Source organism: Palaemon carinicauda, chromosome 34, assembly GCF_036898095.1.
Source record: "Palaemon carinicauda isolate YSFRI2023 chromosome 34, ASM3689809v2, whole genome shotgun sequence".
Taxonomy (NCBI): domain Eukaryota; kingdom Metazoa; phylum Arthropoda; class Malacostraca; order Decapoda; family Palaemonidae; genus Palaemon; species Palaemon carinicauda.
Window position 1 is genome coordinate 14,202,050 of NC_090758.1, and position 21,662 is coordinate 14,223,711.

The 21,662-nt window shown below is 43.4% G+C and overlaps 1 pseudogene; it reads left to right on the forward strand.

Moving 5' to 3' along the window:
• LOC137626721 (putative nuclease HARBI1) overlaps positions 1 to 20,383 on the forward strand; it is an 81,607-nt pseudogene extending 61,224 nt beyond the window's left edge.
• The last annotated feature ends 1,279 nt before the right edge of the window (positions 20,384 to 21,662 follow it).

Sequence of the window (21,662 nt, forward strand, 5' to 3'; positions counted from 1 at the left end):
GTTTGGGAGCCTTAAGTAGGAAAATCTCTTCGGCTGATAGAGATGTCTCACTACTCATTATGTCTTGCATGGATAAAGCCATCCGCGATGGATCCAATGAGCTATCCTCCTCTTTTACTTCAGGAATCCTTAAGAAGCGAGAGTCTCTTTGCTCTTATCTGTCGGCAGGAGTTACTCCCTGTCAAAGATCTGAGCTACTCTTTGCTCTCTTATCGAAGTTCTTGTTCCCTGAACATTTGGTTTGTCACTCGTGCAGAAGGACACCCATGACTTGGTAGCGTCCTCTGCTCGCAAAGGGACTCCTTCGACATCCTTTTCTGCAAGACCAAGGATAGACACTCCGGCGTCCAGGTTTATACCGCCCTTTCGTGGCAGAGCTCCCAGCAGGGGAAGTACTCGTGCCGAGGGAAAGAAAGGAAAGAAGAGAGGAGGCAAGTCCTCACGTGGCAGAGTCTGACTGCCCGCAGCCTCAGACAGCAGTAGGTGCCAGACTCAAGAACTTCTGGCAAGCCTGGGAGAAGAGGGGCGCAGACAAACAGTCTGTGAAGTTGCTCAGAGAAGGGTACAAAATTCCATTTGTACACAAACCTCCTCTAGCTACTTCCCCCATCGACCTCTCTCCCATGTACCGAGAGGAATCAAAGAGACAAGCCCTGAAACTAGAAGTGTTTCTTTTGCTAGAGAAGGGAGCGGTGGTGAAAGTCTCGGACCTTCAATCACCGGGATTTTACAACCGCCTCTTCCTAGTACCGAAGAAGACTGGAGGTTGGAGACCGGTGCTAGACGTCAGTGCCCTGAACGTCTTTGTCACGAAGAAAAAGTTTACCATGGAGACCACGAAATCAGTATTAGCAGCGGTCAGAAAGGGAGACTGGATGGTCTCTCTCGACCTAAGAGACGCATACTTCCACATCCCCATTCACTCAGATTCCCAACCTTTTCTGAGGTTTGTTTTCGACAATGTGGTGTACCAGTTTCGAGCCCTGTGCTTTGGCCTAAGTCCTGCTCCTCTCGTGTTTACGAGGCTTATGAGGAATGTGGCAAAATTCCTCCATTTATCGGGAATCCGAGCCTCCCTTTACTTGGACGACTGGCTTCTCAGAGCCTCGTCCAGTCATCGCTGTCTGCAGGATCTTCATTGGACATTGGATCTGACCAAGGAATTGGGACTTTTGGTCAACATGGAAAAGTCCCAGCTGATTCCATCCCAAACTATACTGTATTTAGGGATGGAGATTCGCAGTCCAGTTTTTCGGGCTTTTCCGTCTGCCTCCCGAATAGAGCAAGCCCTGATCATAATCCAACGGATGTTGAAGAGAGAACGTTGCTCAGTCAGGAATTGGATGAGTCTGGTAGGGACTCTATCATCCCTGGAGCAGTTTGTCTCGCTAGGAAGGCTATGCCTTCGACCTCTCCAGTTCCATCTAGCCTTTCACTGGAAAAAGGACAAGACACTAGAGGCGGTCTCAATCCCGATCTCCGAAGCAGTAAAGGCATGCCTGAATTGGTGGAACGACAATATCAATCTAAGAGAGGGACTTCCCCTAGCAGTTCAGAAACCAAACCACGTTCTATTCTCAGACGCATCGGATTTGGGTTGGGGTGCGACCCTGGACGGTCGGGAATGCTCAGGTCTGTGGACCTCAAGTCAGAGGAGCATGCACATCAACGGCAAGGAGCTTTTGGCAGTCCACCTGGCCTTGATGAACTTCGAGAGTCTCCTTCGAAACAAAGTGGTGGAGATCAACTCGGACAATACCACAGCCTTGGCACACATTTCCAAGCAAGGAGGCACCCACTCCCTGACACTGTACGAGATCGCAAGGGACCTGCTCATTTGGTCAAGAGATCGAGGCATCTCCCTGTTAACGAGGTTTATACAGGGCGACTTGAACGTCTTAGCAGATTGCCTCAGTCGGAAGGGTCAGGTAATTCCTACGGAATGGACCCTCCACAAGGACGTGTGCAAGAGGCTTTGGGCGACTTGGGGTCAACCCACCATAGACCTCTTTGCAACCTCGATGACCAAGAGACTTCCAATCTATTGCTCTCCAGTCCCAGACCCAGCAGCAATACATATAGACGCTTTTCTTCTAGATTGGTCTCATCTAGATCTATATGCATTCCCACCAATCAAGATTGTCAACAAGGTACTGCAGAAGTTCGCCTCTCACGAAGGGACAAGGTTGACGTTAGTTGCTCCCCTCTGGCCCGCGAGAGAATGGTTCACCGAGGTACTTCGATGGCTGGTAGACTTTCCAAGAAGTCTTCCTCTAAGAGTAGACCTGTTACGTCAGCCCCACGTAAAACAGGTACACCAAGGCCTCCCCGCTCTTCGTCTGACTGACTTCAGACTATCGAAAGACTCTCTAGAGCTAGAGGCTTTTCGAAGGAGGCAGCCAGTGCGATTGCAAGAGCGAGGAGAGCTTCTACCATTAGAGTATACCAATCGAAGTGGGAAATCTTCCGAAACTGGTGCAAGTCAGTATCTGTATCCTCGTCCAGTACCTCTGTAGCCCAAATCGCTGATTTTCTCTTACACCTGAGAAAGGTTCGCTCCCTTTCAGCTTCCACGATCAAGAGCTACAGGAGCATGTTGGCTTCGGTCTTCCGGCATAGAGGCTTAGATCTTTCCAACGATAAAGATTTACAAGATCTCCTTAAGTCTTTTGAAACCTCTAAGGAACGTCGTTTGGCTACTCCTGGATGGAACTTAGACGTGGTCCTAAGGTTCCTCATGTCAGACAGGTTTGAGCCATTACATTCAGCCTCCCTGAAGGATCTCACTCTTAAGACTCTTTTCCTGGTGTGCTTGGCCTCGGCTAAAAGAGTCAGTGAACTTCATGCCTTCAGCAAGAACATCGGTTTTTCTACAGAAAAAGCCTCTTGTTCTCTTCAACTTGGTTTCCTGGCCAAGAATGAACTGCCTTCTCGTCCTTGGCCTAAATCTTTTGATATTCCTTGCTTATCAGAGATCGTAGGCAACGAACTGGAGAGGGTGTTATGTCCCGATAGAGCTCTTAAGTTCTATTTAGCTCGTACTAAGCCATTACGAGGTAAATCTGAAGCGTTCTGGTGTTCGGTTAAGAAACCATCCTTACCTATGTCAAAGAATGCTTTGTCATATTTTATCAGATTTTTAATACGAGAAGCCCATTCTCACTTGAATGAGGAAGACCGATCTTTGCTTAAGGTCAAGACGCACGAGATTAGAGCCATAGCAACCTCCGTGGCCTTTAAGCAAAATAGATCTCTGCAAAGTATCATGGACGCGACCTTTTGGAGAAGCAAGTCAGTGTTCGCGTCATTTTACTTGAAAGATGTCCAGACTCTTTACGAGGACTGCTACACACTGGGTCCATTCGTAGCAGCGAGTGCAGTAGTGGGTGAGGGTTCTACCACTACACTTCCCTAATTCCAATATCCTTTTAATCTGTCTCTTGAAATGTTTTTAATATTGTTTTATGGGTTGTACGGAAGGCTAAGAAGCCTTTCGCATCCTGGTTGATTTGGCGGGTGGTCAAAGTCATTTCTTGAGAGCGCCCAGATTAGGGGTTTGATGAGGTCCTGTTGTATGGGTTGCAGCCCTTGATACTTCAGCTCCTGGAAGTCTTTCAGCATCCTAAGAGGATCGCTGGGCTTCGTGAGGAAGACAGACTTACAAGGCAGAGTAATCGTCTAAGTCAACTTCCTTACCAGGTACCTATATATTTTGGTTTTGTTATATTGATAACTGTCAAAAACTCTTAGCTTATACGCTGTAAACTTAATTAACTCTGGTCTCTACCCACCGCCTTGGGTGTGAATCAGCTATTATATATTCACCGGCTAAGTTAAATATTTAAAAATGATATTTTAATTATAAAATAAATTTTTGAATATACTTACCCGGTGAATATATAAATTAAATGACCCTCCCTTCCTCCCCAATAGAGACACAGCGGGACGAGAAGAATTGAAGGTTTTGTTTACATACAAGAGTGGTATCTGGCCGACAGTTGGCGCTGGTGGGCACACCCGCAACCTTCATAGCGATCGCTCGCGAGTTTTTTGAGTGTGTTTTCTGTCGAGCCGCTGAGTAGCAGCTATTATATATTCACCGGGTAAGTATATTCAAAAATTTATTTTATAATTAAAATATCATATTACATACAGGATGGTACAGTCTAGGAAGATGTGAAGGTAAAGGATAGTCAGAGTTATGAAAAATCTTATGCAACATGCATTAATATCTGGCACTATCGTTCAGTTAGTTCTTTAACTAACTGAATGATAGTGCCAGAGATTAATATCTAGATCAGGAATAAGAGACTTAAGAGACCTCAAGGTTCTATCCAAAAAAGTTAGACGAGATTGAGCAGCTGAAGACCAGACAGGAAAGAATTAAAAGACGTTTAAGACGTTTTCAAGATAGATTGATCACTAAAAATCTTGAAATACTTTCTCAGTAAGCCCTTTTTTTGTGCAGTGGAAGAAGAAACAGACAGAATGTGCCTCTCAAAAGTAAATTTACAGTCAAGAATCACTCGTAGAATTTTAAATTTTAGATTCTGGTATCTTTAATACAAGCCTGTCTTCATCTTTCCCACCTGGTGTGACCTCTCCAATGCCTGTTATCAAAAGGCATCCTCTTCCACCAAATCTCTTCTCTCCATATCATCCTTCACCTTGTCTTCTCAATTAATTTTCTGCCTAACTCTAGATCCTCTCCCCCTTGTTTTGAGTATTGTTCTCCAGTCTGATGCTCAGCTGCTGATTCTCATCTTAATTTGTTGGACAGAAACTTACGGTCTATTAAATTTCTTATTCCTGATCTAGATATTAATCTTTGGCACCGTCGTTCAATTAGTTCATTATGCATGTTGCATAAGATTTTTCATAACTCTGAACATCTTTTACATTCAGATCTCCCTGGACATCTCTATCCTGTTCGAAATACTAGGCAGGCAGTTAATTCTAATAGCCAGGCCTTCTCCATCATGAGGCTCAATACTACACAGTATTCTAGAAGTTTTATTCCAGCTGGGACCAAGTTGTGGAATGATCTTCCCAATCGGGTAGTTGAATCAGTAGAACTTCAAAAGTTCAAAGTTGGAGCAAATGTTTTTATGTTGACCAAGCTGACATGAGTCTTTTTATAGTTTATATATGACATATCTGGTTTTGACTTTGTTAATAGTTTATGTAGGACATATCTGTTTTGACGTTGTTACTGTTTTAGAATGATTTATTGTTAACTTGTTCTCATCATTTATTTATTTCCCTATTTCCTTTCCTCACTGGGCTATTTTTCCCTATTGGAGCCCTTGGGCTTATAGCATCTTGCTTTTCCAACTGGGGTTGTAGCTTGGCTAGTAATAATAATAATAATAATAACACGTTCCTCTCGAGCTGTTTCCCAAACAGCAGTTATTACTTTAGTCCTTGCTCTTTTACACATCATCTCAACCCTTCTAACCAGCTTGTCTCGGACCTTCCATTCATGTCAGAGCATTGGTGTCTTTTTGACAAATATTGCCTCTTAGATATCCCAGTGCAGGTGCAGGTGTAGATTGCTCCCACACACATACAAACCTTCATCCTGTAATATGTGTAGGGTTTCAGAGAAGCCTGTATCACTGCTGTTAGACATTGATAACAGTGACATTACTTTCTGGCATGTAGTGGGAAAGTCCCAAATCCCGCGGGCTCAATGGGTAGCCACTTTGATTTCAGCTGCATTTTAGACATTTTCTAGGTGCGACCAAACTTGTCTTTCCTATACATTTCAGTTATCTTTAAATTTTCTGATTAATTGGATGAATGAAGAAACACAATGAGGCCATGCGATCCTATTAGCAGGAGGTCACTGGTGCCTCATTCGTTGTGCCCTTCCTGCAAAGGGTCGTCCCCCTGCAAGAAACGTAGAGAGTAACCGTCATCGTAGTGGCTTGACTACTGTTAAGCTGTTGTATTTTAGGGACTAAGGAACTCGGCTCTGCTTTGATACCTGCAAATATATTCATTATTAGTACTACATTTGCCATCCCATATTATGTTGAGATTGATTGGTGGATGTAAGAAGTAGTGATGAAACTTCATACGTTTATTTGTATGGCAAGCACCGTTTGAGCAGCCATCGGAACGAGTATATGTTGTTGTTAGATCTAATGGATGCATACTGTTCAGCACTTCTATATACCAATACATTGGTCTTCAAGGAAGTTTCTCTGATTCATCCCTGGAGGGGAGGTCTATCGGTTCAAAATCCTCTGCTTCGGACTGTCGAATGCCCCTCAAGTGCTCACTCTCGTCTCTGTTTTGAGCACACACCAAAGGAGTTGGTCTACCTCGATACCTTGAAAACTGATTGATCCTGTCTTCCTCACGGAAGCAACCCCTTCAACAGAACTCAACTTTTCTCTTTCTGTCACGATCTGGCGATCGATACAAATTCAGAGAAGGCCACCCTAGAGCCTAAGCAAAAATCAAAGAATGGAATACCTGGGGATATAGTCCGGATAAATACAGCCTTTGGGAAATGTTCCCCTCCGAGGACCGTGTGACAAAACTCAGGAGAGCAATGCAACCCTTCACGCACAAGCTACACCCTCTGGCTCGTCATTGGCAACAGCTAACTAGGTCACCTGATATCCCCGGAGAAGCTTTTGCCATAAGGTCGTTAACACCAGCAAACTCATCAGTGGTGCCTGAAGAGGCATTGGTTTGCAGCCACCAGTTGACATATTACTGCTAAAGAGTTATGGGGTCCTTTGACTGGCCAGACAGTACTACATTTGATCCTTCACTTTGGTTAAGGTTCACTTTGCCTACACATTCACCTAATAGTCTGGCGTATTCTATACAGATTCACCTCTCTCCTCATACACCTGACAACACTGAGATTACCAAACAATTCTTCTTCTCTCAAGGGGTTAATTACTGTGCTGTAATTGTTCAGTGGCTACTTTTCTCTTGGTAAGGGTAGAAAAGACTTTATAGCTATGGTAAGCAGCTCTTGTAGGAGGAGACACTAAACTCAAACCATTGCTCTCTTGTCTTGGGTAGTGCCCTAGCCTCTATACCATGGTCTTCCACTGTCTTAGGTTAGGGTTCTCTTCTTAAGAGTACAATCTACTAGAACTAAAGGCAGCACTCCTGGCACTACATTAATTTCAGTAACATCTGTCAGGCTTCTCGGTACCATTGATCGGCAACATTACCGTAGTGTAGTGGCATACATCAAGCTAGCAAGGAGGTACTGCTTCTCAGAACCTATGGCGAAACATGCTAACGTATGGGTTGTAGATCTATTGGCAAGGACAAATGGTTGGCTAAGAGTGGTTTATTCATCCTTCGGTTTTGTAAAGTCTCCAGACTATGGGATTTCCCACTAAGAGCCTCAACTTCCAATCTACTGCTCACTGGTCCCAGATCAGACAGCAGCTCTCGAGGATGCCCGATGCTGCTTATACTTCTCCACCGTTTAGCAGAGTTTGACTGCTCCAAATCTCAAAATTACTGTTTTTGGGCTCAGCCATGTCGTCTTGATGGAAGGTTCCTTTAGGCTGCTTTCTAAGGGATATTTGGCTACAGTGATACTCCCAGAAAATTAACCACAGGTTTTCAGAATTCTAACTCCTGGCGCGAGTTTCCTTAATATAACTTTTAAGGATATCGCCTAATATCAGGGAACGTATTTCTTGATACGACACATGGCAATCTTCACCCCGAATAGATTTTACGCTTTGAGGGGGCAGAGTGGCGAAATTGAAGGGGAGCCGTTATCAAGGTTACCCGGTGGATCCCCTCCCAGTACTACTATGGTGTAATTATTCCTTTAAAAGTAGCCATTTAAGCACGGTGTTGCTCTCGGTATTGTTACTGTTTTCAAGGAATATTACCATGCAATCTCCAGCATCTTCATCCTCTGGAAAGTTGAGTATTTAATCTTTCGTGTGTATAATTTTTGGCTCCCTTCTCACAGTTTAATTAACATAATTTAGGTGTGTTAAGTGGAGCACTGCCATCCCCGGAGGCGGCCATTTTAAGACCGGTCGTACACCATAAATACTTTATTTAGTTAGTAGTACAACATTCCCGGTAATTAGCTATAAAGAAGATCTAGCTAGTTAAGCAAAATTATACTAGTGAAGATAAGCTTTACATATGTAATATTTCCGCTTCCTAATAAACGTTTCTATCGTATACGATAGGGCCTCGGTGGTACTGGCGTAGCCGAGATCCCGACTCGGGTTAGGCTAGCCTAACTCGTTTTAGTATACTTTAGTAACGTTATCCCCGTTTAACCTCTTGTATCGTTTTTATTAATTCGGTCGGAGATATAGATATCTCTTAGAATTACTAGTACAATTCGATACGCTTCTCTTTTAGAGAAATGAGGATAAACACTTCCTTCCCCCTGAGTGCCGCCAGCCTAGGTGACAACCCGATCTTCCGTCATCGCTATCGAGTAGTGTACTCCGGCTTGACTTGGATGTGATCTTCTTTGCTGTCGAGTATCCCGGCTTTAAAATACGACAGTAACTCAGGGTACAGTATTCTGTCTTGTTGCCAACAACGCTACCGATAGGGGAATAGTCATTCCTCTGCCAGTTTCATCGTTGTCGGCATAGGAAGTTCGGCTTCCCTAGTCCACAACCAAAAGTGGGTAGTATAATTGCTGCCACCTTTCTCCCTTGTGGACTAGAAGACATGTCTTATATCTGGCAATGTCTCAGGCTAGGGAATCGTTATTCCTCTGCCACCCAAGACAGCGCCGGTATAGGAAACTATGTTTCCTTGATTTACAGCCAAAAGTAGGAGGCATACCTGCCGCCACCTTTCTCTGTAAAATATAAGACCCTTTCCCTTCTCCTTCTGTCTAGGCCGTCACGATTCCTGTGGCCGGTATTCTACAATCACCCCGCTTGCCTGGCTGACTGGGTTACAGGCCGGGCTCCTACAAAGGCAGTTAGGTTGCCGCTTCGATCATCTCCCTAACGGAAGCTAAGCTCCGGGAAAGGTTGAGCCGGCCCTGACGGCTGCCGGTGGGAAACCCATTATACTTTTGAGTATTCTTCAGTCCTCTCTTGAACTATCATCCACAAACCATGTAACCGGCAGTACAGCCGGCATCAGAAATTGTGGCTGGATGGAAGCTAGAATCAATGTATTCCTCCCCTTCCATTTGAATCCTCATTCTGGAAAGAAGGCAGTAGAGACAGTAGTCCCTACACCCCTAATTATTATACTAAACTATAATAATACGGTAGTCCTTCTCTACATTCTTTCTCTCTCTGTCAGCTAGTGCCACCAGGTACTAGCCTAACCCGGTAGCATACCGGCAAAACTACAGTATAAGACAATACAGTAGCCAGTATTCCTGCAGTATAAGACAATACAGCAGTTAGAAAACTACAGTATATAATGATACAGTAGTATGAAATTTCCAACATACTCTGTGTATCCTTTCACAGTCCATTGTTGAGACCGTTTAAAAAATGTTGAGGTGAAGTATTCCTTCAACATCCTGATGAATCCTAGATCATCAGAAGACCAATGATTAACTGTCAGTATTAATATTTTACAAGTGGTGGAGTTAGTGCTAGTATCCACTGACTCAGGATCTACGTACGAGAGTTATTTCACTCTGTATTTTCCCTAATAAGGAAACTAAAAATATTAATATTGTAGGTCACAGCAATTGCCTGGAGGGGAAACACAGATACTGTATGTGTCTTTCCTACTTCTTTTCTAGCTTACTATCCTAAGCTATGATAAATAATAATAAAGTATACTATTTTATGCATGCGTAAATTTATCAGTGAGATAAATTACCCTATAGTTATTTCACTCTTTCTCTCCTTATAGGAGGAAGCTAAGGTGAAGTGTGCAGTCATGTTCTGCAACCACAAAAGCAGGGACTTTAGTGGCCACAAGATGTGTAGGTCTCATGCCCCCTGCTTCATCGTATCCGGATTCCTGAGGTACTGGGACCCGTATTTTAAGCATATATTATATCATAATATAAACAACCTAGTACTCATTCACCCTTTTTCTCCCTTACAGGAGGAGCCAATGGCGAAGTGTACAATTGTATTCTACAACCACAAGAGTAAGGACTTTTGTGGGCATACGATGTACAGGTTTTATGCCCCTGCTGCATCGTATCTGGATCCCTGAGGTTCTGGGACCCGAAGGGTTGCTCCAATCGCCTAACCTTGCTGACCGACGGCTTTGTAAAAGATATCCTGACACTACGGAGTCAAGGGATACTGCAAGGGAAACCCACCAAAGGTGAATATGAGGCTTCTAGAAGAACTCTCTGGGACCTTACCTACCTAACAAATCTTTGAAGTGCCTACTGTTCCCTAAGGCTCAATTGAATATGTTTGTGCCTCAGGCACAGGTCCAGCATCCCTCTATCCAACTGATAGTGGGCACGGATATCAACAGGCACTGCAAAACTTGGACATCCACCAAGATCGGATGTCAGAGGTGTCCACTGACACCGGACAGGACCTACTGCAAGAAAGCCCTAAATAAAGAGTGGTTCAACCACCCATGGAGGAAGAAGGATCCGTTTTGATGGTGATTGAGGTCCCTCAGCTCACTGTGCCAGCATATCAACTTATGTCATCAACCTCTTCAGCCCCAACTGGCTAGACAGGTCGGCAGGAGCGAAACGCTCCTAGAGTCGATCCAGCAGACACTGACACTGTTCCGGAAGGAACGAGAGGAGAAAAAGCAAGATCTCAAAGAGATGAAGAGAGAGGTACAGGGAAGGAAATGCCCTGGCGCTTCCAGGGGCTCCGTTAAGCCTCTTGAAATATCTGACCTCCCTCACTGCTCCGAACCAACCCCTGGAGGTAGACGGAACACATACCCATGTTGAATGGGAAGCTTTATATCTCCTAGAAGTTGGGGTCCAATCTCCTTGAAGAGCTTCAATTCTGGCCCAGCTTTCAGCGTACCCAGATTGCTACCGTGAGACTGCAAGATGAACCTACATCCCGTGAGGAGACTACCGAAGGAAGCCATTGTCCTCGAACATGACAAGGCACAAGCCATCCTTACCAAGACCCAGAAAGGAGCCGGATATACTAACTCCAAAGTCTCAGCATTGAGCAAGAAGCATCCAACCTTCATTGCTCCTTCCTCCTGAGCCTTCCCCCTTTTGGGGAAAGCCCTAGACTGTGTCATGAGAGCAGTTGAAGAGGGAAAACACTGACCAATTCTAGAGAAATGCAAACCGTTATCTCTAGCTATGCCCACCTGCGAGGAGAAGTGAAAAGAGGTACATCTAACCTTCTCCGTCTCGAGGTTGGATCCGGAGATAGCAGGCCAGTAGTTAATGAGAACCTTCCAAAGTTGCCAAACCATCCTTTGAGAAGGGAACAGGACACGAAAGATAGTCGTGCCGCCTCCCTGTCTCATCAGAACTGCTTAGAAATGTGTGCAGGACTTTAATAACGCCCCAACCTTGCGATGGATTTGTAGGCTCTTCTCAGGTCAAAAAAGGACCAGCAGAGAGCATGTGTTTGCCGCAACAAAGATGAAACACGAAACAGAAAACTGATTTCATCATATATCTGGGGCGTAGACCCTTTTCCAGAGGAAGTGGTCCAAGAAGTCATTACCAAAGCCACCACGGAGAATAGGAACCTGCTCCAAAAGTGGGGCATGTCTTCAAAGAGGAAATCATCATTAGAACTGCACAATTTCCGACCGTGACCATCACCACGGTGCCTCAAATGGTAGTCCAGCCATAAACCACCTTCCAGATGGTCTCTCATTAGCTGGTAGCCAGTCACCTGTATTTAATCCAGGCTTTGAAAGGCACTCGACCACCTTTCGGCCCTACAAAGGTAAGGGCCCAAAAAGAGGATCCTCCGGAAATCCCCCAAGGGTGGAGGAGGACGTGGTCATGGAAACACGTCCTCAGGAACCTCTAAACAATGAGAGGTTCCAGGTAGGAGGTAGACTTTTCCACTTTCGGGATCATTGGACCTTCGGTCCCTGGGTCCACAGCCAAATTACGAATGGACTTGCTTGGAAATGGAACAAAAATCCACCTTTCCAAAATTCTTCCAACACTTCCCCCTCATTGGAAGAATATATCTCAGAACTCTTGAAAAAGAAGGTAATGAGGAAAGCGAAGTCCATCAAAATTTCAGGGAAGGCTGTTTTGTGTTCCCAAGAAAGACTCGGACAAACCCAGTCATTCTAGACTTGTCTCCACTCAACAAGTTCATCGAGAACAAGAAGTTCCGGATGCTTACAGTGCAACACATAAGGACCCTTCCACCAAAAAGGGGCGTATACAGTCTCAATAGACCTGGCAGATGCCTTCTAGCGCCTATCAGTCAGTCGCCCCTTCTCCTCTTATCTAGGATTCAGGCTACAGAAGACAAAATTTGTCTTCAGAGCCATGCCCTTTGGACTAAACATAGCACCAAAGGTATTCACAAAGCTAATGGACACAAGCGTCCAGCACCTACGCTCCGAAGGAGTACAGGTAGTAGCATAACTGGTTGATTGGCGGGCGCGGGCAGCATCCAAGGCTACTTGTCTGCAAGCGGCCAGAAAGGTGATCCAGTTCCTGGAACACCTGGGCCTCAAGATCAATCGCTAGAAGTCTTGCCTTTCTCCAGCTCACAAGTTTCAATGGTTAAGAATTCATGGGAACTTGCAGTCAGACCACCTCTCCATTCTCTTAAAGAAGAGGAGAGAAAATGCGGCATCTGTCAAGAAACTAATCCAACACAAGAGGATTTCAAAATGCCAACAGGAAAGAGTACTGGGCTCACTCCGGTTCGCAGTAGTGACAGATCCGGTGCTAGAAGCACAGCCAAAGGATGCGCCAGGAGTCTGGAGAAGATACGCATCAAACGCTCGAAGAGATCAACAAGGTTGACACCAACCCGATTGCGCACGCTAATAAGGCTGTGGTCAACGAATAAGAGCCTAACCACCACAAACATCAGTGGCGATACACACGGAAGCCTCCCTGAAAGAATGGGGAGGCCATCCGCATGAAAGGAATGGGCAAGAAATTGATCATTCCAGTTCGAAAAACTTTCACATCAACATCTTGGAGGCTATGACAGTCCTCCTGACGTTGAGGAGACTATCCCCTCGCAGAACAGTCCACATCAGATTGGCTCTCAACAACGAGGTGATAGTAATATGTCTAATTGACAAGGCTCAAGTTCACCTCACATCAACCACGTGATGTTAGCCATCTTCCGCCTGGCAAGGAAGAGAAGGTGGCATTTATCAACAGTTCACCTTCAAGGGTTCCGCGATGTGACGGCGGATGCTCTATCCAGGAGAAAGCTGATAGAGACAGAATGGTCCCTAGACGCAGACTCATTCTTCTTTATCTTTTATAAAAGTCCCATAACTGCAGATCGACCTCTTCACAACAAGCGACAACAAGAAACTACTTCGTTATATAGCCCCTTCCGAGAACCTTAAGCAGAAGCAATAGACGTCATGTCTCTCGACTGGAATGGATGAAATCGAATTTATCTGTTTCCACCAACCAATTTCCTGCTAAAAGTCCTCGACAAGCTAGGATCCTGCAGAGGAACAGCTCCTGTAGTGGCCCCCCAAGTGGCCCAAAAATAATTGATTTCCTCTAGTTCTAGAACTGAAACTGTAGCTGTTTCCTCTGCCGTACCCAGTTTTATCCAAACTGGTGCAGAAGTCGGCTGTTACATTTCATACTCGAAAACCAACAACCTGCATATCATGATTTTTTTGCCCTAGCAGTGAACAAAAGTTTGGGATCTCGAAGAATGTGGCCAACTTCATTGTAAAGTACAAGTTAAGTCCAACCAGGAGACAATGTGGATTGTCTTGGAAGAAAGGGGTAACCCTCGTGAAAACAAGGGGACCAACACAAATTTCAACAGGTTTCTGTCTCTCTTTCTTCTTTTGCCTACAACGAGGCCTGACTTCTACTACGATAACCACGTGTAAGTCAGCCCTAACTAGACCTCTTCTATACGCCTTTTGAGACGGACCTCATAAGCGAAACCTTTTTCAAGGTACCAAAGCATGCACTAGACCCAAGCCGGCAACCCCTCCAAAGCCCATTACATGGGCATTGGTCAAAGTCTTGCACTATGCTTTGAACCTAAACAATGAGGATTGTACTCTAAAAAGAGCTAACACAGAAAGTCAATTTTCTGTTTGCAATAGCCTCAGGGGCTAGAGTTAGTGAAATATTGGCCCTATCAGGGATGTAGGCCATATTCAGTTCACAGAAGAGGGAGAACTGAATCCTTTCTCGCCAAAAACGAGCTCCCCACCAAAAGGTGGGGTCCTTGGAGAATCGGCCCACTGAAGGAAGATGTCTCCCTATGCCCATTAGGATGTCTTAAGGTCTATCTTCGTAGAACTTCAGACTTCAAGGAAGGACAGCTCTTCCGAGGCGAAACCTCAGGATCAAAATCTATCCCTAAATAACTGAGAGCAATGCTCACCTACTTATTCGCAGAGCGGATCCTGACAGCTCACCCGCAGTTCATGATCCTAAGAAAATTGCTTCTTCACGGAACTTCTTCCAACACTATACGAAGCAAGTACATAAAATAAGACATGTTGTGGTGGCGGCGGGTAGTATTAAAAAACCCGTCGTCTAAGCCTGCGACTAACAGTGAACTGCTTTGGGACTTTCCAGTGCATCGGGTGCATGGGTACATTTACCCTCGAGTGCAAATCACAACGATGAATAACACACTGTTCCATATAGGTGCATATCTGACCGATAACACCAGTGCCGACTGAACTTTGCCTCACGGTGTTCATGCATTTCCAAAATCTATACAAATCAGTCAGATTTGGTTTCACATCTCCATTGAGTGGCATCATTTCGATGAAATTACATATTTTTCCGACAGGAGAAAATATGGACCCTGATGTGTTTTTAATGCAGGATCAGATTCATACCTGATTGTAACTACAATTGATAATCTAGTTACTAAGTAAAATACTAAATGTATTTGCATCTTATTGCGGCTATCTCAGTTACAGATGAATAAAGTATACTAGAGTTTTGATTAAACCCTAGAAGGACCCAACTTGAAATCAGAGTACAGATTTCCAAGGGGATTAAAAAGGTAATCTCTAAGATTTACCGTCCGTCCCTATGGAGATACAAACTTTGAATCTTTATAGTCGAAGTTGACACTTTCCCTGCAGGGGGAAGGAAGCCCTAAGCTAGTTCTAAGCTTAGTGGATATGACAAATAACGGTAATGTCATATATAAAGGTCTAGGAGACCACGTAAGGAACTCATTCAAAGTAAAGGAACTTATACAAATCCACAGATATAGTACTTTCAAGTACTTCTCTAGTAAGCTTCCATCAGGACGACATGGCTGAGCCCAAAAAACGGATCTATTTTTGGGTGATATCCCCATGCCGTCCTGATGGACCCTTCCTTCTTTCAAAAAGGAGTATACAACTATGTAACGAAAGACCCCACCCGAAACTACTCTATCTGCGGCTATCCATGCTTAAATGCAACAAGGAATAGTTACGCCATAGTAGTACTGGGAGGGGATCCACCGAGTAACCTTGATAACGGCTCCCCTTCATTTCGCCACTCTTCCCCTTCAAAGCGTAAAATCTATTCGGGGTGAAGATTGCCATGTGTCGTATCAAGAAATACGTCCCCTGATATTATGGGATATCCTTAAAAGTTATATTAAGGATACTCGCACCAGGAGTTAGAATTCTGGAAACCTGTGGTTAATTCTCTGGGAGTATCACTGTAGCCAAATATCCCTTAGAAAGCTGCCTAAAGGAACCTTCCATCAGGACGACATGGCCATATCACCCAAAAATAGATTTTTCGCCTTGCTCAAAATCCGTTTATTGATCTCTAAATGGCCACAAGCAGAAAGGTACCTGAACCTCATGCCGTTGCTGTGCAAGCTGCCCCAGGATCTCTCCCCCCACAACTGGCCCAATTTGCTTTGCCAACCACACTTGTGGAGACACCACAGCTCAGTGACATCCCTGTCACTTCACGGGTGTTGGTCATCCAGCGTCTCCTCTGAATGAGAGACTTTCAGGAACTGGGAAAAAGAGGTGTGGATGTCTCCACAAATTCTCGGCATCACTCTACCAGGCTAAGTAGCACATCTACAGATGTTACCGTACCAAGATCATATCTCCTGTCAGATCCTCTTTGCAAAGAATCGCAGACTTTATTTTCTACCTTCAGCCTTTAGAGGGAAGCACCTTGATCTCTTCTTCAGGGGGAACTCTCAGTGGTAATGAGTTTTGAATAGTTCTGCCCTCCAAGTAATTTCAGTAGGGATATCATCAAAGTCCTCAGTTCATTGAAGAACCCTTTTGAGGCAGGCCTCATTAATTTTCAACAGCTGATTTTCCAGCTTTGCTGAAAATATAATCTTATTACCTGATTCAGGTTTGTATAGTTAGGAAAAATAAGAATTACTTTAAAAATCTGTGATGTTTTAGTTCAATCAAAGTGGCTATTTGTATATATTACATTATGTAACTCTTGCTAAAAACATTAACCTTCATTAAGTTGCACAAAAACATTTTGAGTTTTCATGCTACTCAGTAATTGCTGATATATACTACATGAAATTAGCTGGACATACAAATTTTCTATTAGGTTTTTCTCAACCACTCGAAAATACTTTATACTTTCCTGTTTTTCAATAATATAACAAAGTCATGTAGGACTTGAATGTTTTCATTAATAAACTTAGATACTGTAGGAAAGAAAGATGTTGACGTTTTTAATAACGCTTCTCTTTTATTGCAGATAAACATCTTTCGGCATTTGGTTCAATGAGGATCTTTCGCTAAAAGACGAGAAGTCTCCCAGGCACGGAACGCTACCTGAATTCACTCGGAGGGAAGGCAACGGTGGAGTTGTACTCCACTGATTGGTCAGAGGAGGAAACCTCTGGACCTGCAGAGCCCCTGAGTCGACTTGACCAACCCATTAAGGTGCGTTTAGATTGGAGATTAAACTCTCCCGAGAGACGGCTACTCTCGCGCGATTTTCTCTACAGCTGTTCACACTACCAGCAAGTTTTTCTCTCTGAGAGCTGTGAGTGAGTGTCGCGAGAGAAAGTGTCCGAAAGTCGGGTAAGATTTCTCGCGCATCTATTTACACTGGAGCCAGTGCCAGTAGATAACTAGCGAGGGTTGAGAGAACATGTCTCGAAAGTGCCGTGTCGCTGCTGCATTAATAATTATGAACGAAGTGAAAAAGAAAAGGAAAAGAAGTATGTGGGTCCGAAAATGGATAAGCAGAAGGGGAGAAGATGGAGCACATGCAAAATTATTAAGAGAATTGTTTGAGGAAGATACATAAAGCTATAAAAACTTCGTATGTATGAGCCCTGAAGATTTTCACTACTTGTTGGAAATGTGTCCCCGAAAATTCGCAAGAGAGATACTCAGTTAAGAAAAGCAATAACCCCGTCAGAAAGATTAGCAGTCACTCTTAGATTTTTGGTCTCGGGTAAGAATTTATCCTTTATATACTTTTACATACTATTATATACATAACCTGTATATACACGTGACTTTTGTGTGGATGACCGAAGTGTTATCGCTATATATAGAGCTTAGACAGGAGTTGCGTTGGAAAACCAACACCGCCGTAAATGAAACATTCACCAACTTTATAAATGGTTTTTTTTTCTAAATCAAACCTTTTATTTCAGGAGACAGTTATCACTCATTGATGCATCTCTTTCGCATACCTGTGCCTACCATTTCAGTTATTGTCCCCAAAGTGTGTGAGGCACTGTATACATCCCTGCAAGACTTTCTCAAGGTAAGAAAAAAACGTTTTGAGTTAGAATTTAATGTGCTTAAATTGTTATAATGAATATAATGCATTTCAGCTGGGCTACAAATAAAATTGTATAAGAAATTATACTGCAAAACTTGAATCAAACATCGAAATGATATAAAACACGCAGAGCCTCTTTGCACTGCCTAAATGCAGAAGGGGTGGGATTGCTCTCCAGCAATGGAGGAAGGGTAGTATTGCTCTCCACAAATGGAGGAGGGGTTGGATTGCTCTCCAGCAATGGAGGAAGGGTTGGATTGCTCTCCAGCAATGGAGGAGGGGTTGGATTGCTCTCCAGCAATGGAGGAAGGGTAGTATTGCTCTCCACAAATGGAGGAGGGGTTGGATTGCTCTCCAGCAATGGAGGAAGGGTAGTATTGCTCTCCACAAATGGAGGAGGGGTTGGATTGCTCTCCAACAATGGAGGAAGGGTAGGATTTTATCTTCAACAATGGAGGAGGGGTTGGATTGCTCTCCAGCAATGGAGGAGGGGTAGTATTGCTCTCCACAAATGGAGGGGGGGTAGGATTGCTCTCCACAAATGGAGGGGGGGTAGGATTGCTCTCCAGCAATGGAGGAGGGGTAGTATTGCTCTCCACAAATGGAGGAGGGGTAGGATTGCTCTCCACAAATGGAGGAGGGGTAGGATTGCTCTCCAACAATGGAGGAGGGGTAGGATTGCTCTCCAACAATGGAGGAAGGGTAGTATTGCTCTCCACAAATGGAGGAGGGGTAGGAGTAGCAGAATAGGAAGAAATAGAGGATGAATATTGCACATCTTCAAATTCTCCTATTTCAACGATAGCTTTCACGATGGTTCTTTTCAAAGCGTTTTCTATTAGCCTCGGAGCGTAGTTGCCTCAATTCTGAGGCAACATAATCTCCGAATGTTGATAAATCATCACTTGGCGTAACGATTATAGCCACTGCCTTAGCTATTGTTTCCCCATATGCCGAAGTTTCGTTTTTCCATTTTCTTAGTAGCAGGTTTCTGTTTGGGGGTTCCTGTTTCCAAATTAATACTTCCAGATTACTCTGGTTGATTCCAGTTTCCTTTGGTGTACTCCCTCTAATTTGGAGCTAGGCATTTCCTGAATTCAAAAACACAGAATAACACAGAGCTACGAAAAACACGTCCGAACGTTCACGAGGTGCTAACAAGGAATGATGGGAGAAGGATAGGTGGTGGTGGTGGTGGGGGGGGGGGGGGGGCAGTAGCTGTAGAGAACAACACCTCGTAGTAACGGGGAATGTTGAGGAGGGAGAAGTCTAATTGGAAAGGGACCTCTGGTAGTGGTTTCACTCGCCACAGTTTTTATACCGACACCCTATAAGGGTAAACAAGCTGGGTATATTCCTGGCATTCCATGCAACTTTTTTCTCTGGTATATTTAGCAGTATTTATACCTTAGGAATGGTTCTATAAGGAGCATTTCACGGAGCAACACAGGTTGAGCCCAGAAAAAGTGTTTTTATATAACATTGTGTAAACACAAAGAAAATGCTGGAGTGAGCAGTAAGTGAGGGAGGGTAGGTTAGGATAAGAAAGCATAACATATAAATACATAGTAACGATTGCATGTGCCTGTTAAATTAAAATATTTGAATTAAATATTTAAATTTTAATCATTTATTTAAATCAAATATATTTAATAATTTTTTTTCAAATAATAATTACACAAATAATGTAGTGCTCATTAAAAATAACAGGTATTGAGGTGTGTGTATGTACGTAGTATCTTTTTTTTTCCACACTAATTATTTATGGGTGACAGACAGACAGGCGGACAGACACCGTGATTATTATAATATAGATTAGCTATTGCTATATAGAGAGGAGTGTTCCTCAAAACATGCAGCTCCAAAATTTATGACAATTTATTGAACTAATTATATGTCTTTTACAGGTTCCCAATTCAAACGAAGAATGGAACAAAGTTGCAGATGAATTTCAAGAAAAATGGCAATTCCCAAATTGCATGGGAGCAATAGACGGGAAGCATATTGTATTGAAACAGCCTCAAAACAGCGGAAGTCTCTACTTCGACTACAAGGGAACAAATAGCATTGTCCTGATGGTATTAGTAGATGCCAATTATAAATTTTTGTACGTTGATGTCGGGTGCAATGGACGCATATCAGATGGAGGAGTATTTGCCAATTGTTCATTGTCACAAGCTTTAGAAAACAATATCTTAAACGTACCAAACGTACGTCCTCTGGATGACACCCAAAGCAACATGACAAATACCGTTTGACGCATTTCCATTAAAAAGGTATTTGATGAAACCTTTTCCTTTCTCCAATCAGCCTGCACCGAATCGTATTTTCAACTACAGGTTGTCGATGGCGAGCCGTGTTATGGAAAATGCTTTCGGCTTGATATCGGCCCGATTTCGCATCTTAAGACGGCCGATGGAAGTGGCCCCGAAGCGAGCCAAGACAATTGTATTATGTATATGCGCCTTACATAATTTTCTGTTATCCAGAAAGAAATCGGCTTGTATTTATGCTCCTGGAAATCTAGAGGATGAAAATGGTTAAATGTTAAGAGAAGATTTGCCACTAGGAACTTTTCATTCTTTGGAACATCAAGGGGCGAGAAATGCGTCTGCAGAGGCTACAGAAATTCGAGAATCTTCCAAGAAGTATTTTATGTCAACAAATGGCGAAGTTCCCTGGCAATATAAATATATTTAAATTTATCATTAAAAACCAGAAGGACAAATATCCATACATTATGAACATACAATAATACTGTGGTAAGTTACAATGTTTGTCTGTTTGCTTGGTTTGATTGTGCAGAATTTAAAACAATGATTAGAAATGCTACTTTTACTTACCAAATTTGCGCTGGTCTCGTCTTGAGGTGCGCTGTAACCGACCATGAACTGCAGAGCATCGTAAAACTCCCAGTTGCTTTTAAAGCACACTTCTTCAGCTCCACTCCCACTTTTTTTCTTCAATTTTCTAGCTTCAGCGCACATTTAACTCCGAAGATTGTGCCATTTCCTTGTAATTTCCTTTTCGCTAATTCCCAAGTTCTCAGCTATTTCTTTAATTTTACTAATTTTCAGCTCTTTGTTTCTGTACTCTGGCAAAGTCACATTCCACAGCTCAGGAAATTTCTCGTATTGCTGAATTAATGCAATTGTTTGGTCTTTATTCCAATTTTTGGCACTCGTGTTCTCTCGCAAGAGTAACGAAAACTTTCACAGATCTAAATATTCACTGAATTGAGTGGAGAGCTACAACCTAGCTCTACGAGAGTGCTGTCTAGAGTGTTTAGACTCTAGCGTGCGCGAGAGAAGAGAAACACTCGTGAGAGTAGAGAGAAAATCTCGGAGAGTACTCTACAGCCCGTTTACTTTCCATAGAGCAGCTGTCTGAGAGCAACTCGCGGAAAAAACTCTCCAATCTAAACGCACCTTTAGACATTGCAAAATGTAGAGGAAAAGATAAAATATAAGAACAAGTGTACAGTAGGTGGTGATTTATTTTAACACAATCTGAACGAGTTATTCCTATGCTGATACAAACTTCTGAGTCATTTATATGTGGTTAATTCTAGTTTTGTTTTTTACGGCTAGACAATAAAAAAAGAAATCGATAGATTGTTATGATGCATTGCTGGGCAACTGCCGCGTATGACGCGTTACGCTTGTATCAAGCAATTGAAACGCTTCTGGCCGGGAAGGTGTTCAGACATGCCTTCCTTTTCTTCTGCGATCAGACAACTGCATCGCTTACTTGATACCCTTATAGTGCTTCGTGCTTGTATCTTTGACATTCATTGTCCCTTGCATGCTTTCATTATTTGTTA